Here is a 500-nt window from a genome sequence, read left to right on the forward strand (position 1 = left end):
ATTAAAAAAAAAAAAAAAAAAAAAAAAGATCAAATCAGAATGTTTTTCCTCTTCAGAACGCTGACTTCCAATTCCAAAGTGAAACAATGTTGAAATGTCACCGTTTCTGTTGATCTGATAGCAAAACATTTTCCACATAATCCTTGCCTGAAGCAAGGCAGTGACGGGCAACGGCTCTGTCGGCGGCGGCAGAGAATTCCCCCGTCCCTGTGCTGCACGTAACCAGGGTCAAGCAAATCTTCGCTGGTGCTCGGTGTGTTACAGCAGCAGACTGTGCAACATCATTTCCCCATGCCTTCCTGGTGGCTTCATGTCACCTTTTTGTGAGCTGTGCTTTGTCTGCTCCCACCAAATTTTGCAACCAATATTTTGCGAACTCGGTCCCAGCCATTCACGATATCACAACAAAGACATTTTCTCTGTCCTAAGCCAAATTTGCAGGCAGGAGAGGGAAAAGGAAAGGAAAGGAAAGGAAAGGAAAGGAAAGGAAAGGAAAGGAA

At 44.4% G+C, this 500-nt stretch overlaps 1 protein-coding gene across 1 annotated transcript in view; it reads left to right on the forward strand.

Moving 5' to 3' along the window:
- NTSR1 (neurotensin receptor 1) overlaps window positions 1–500 on the forward strand; it is a 47096-nt gene that overhangs the window by 35549 nt on the left and 11047 nt on the right. The window lies entirely within an intron of this gene.

The sequence above is a fragment of the Oxyura jamaicensis genome, chromosome 20, assembly GCF_011077185.1.
Source record: "Oxyura jamaicensis isolate SHBP4307 breed ruddy duck chromosome 20, BPBGC_Ojam_1.0, whole genome shotgun sequence".
Lineage (NCBI taxonomy): Eukaryota > Metazoa > Chordata > Aves > Anseriformes > Anatidae > Oxyura > Oxyura jamaicensis.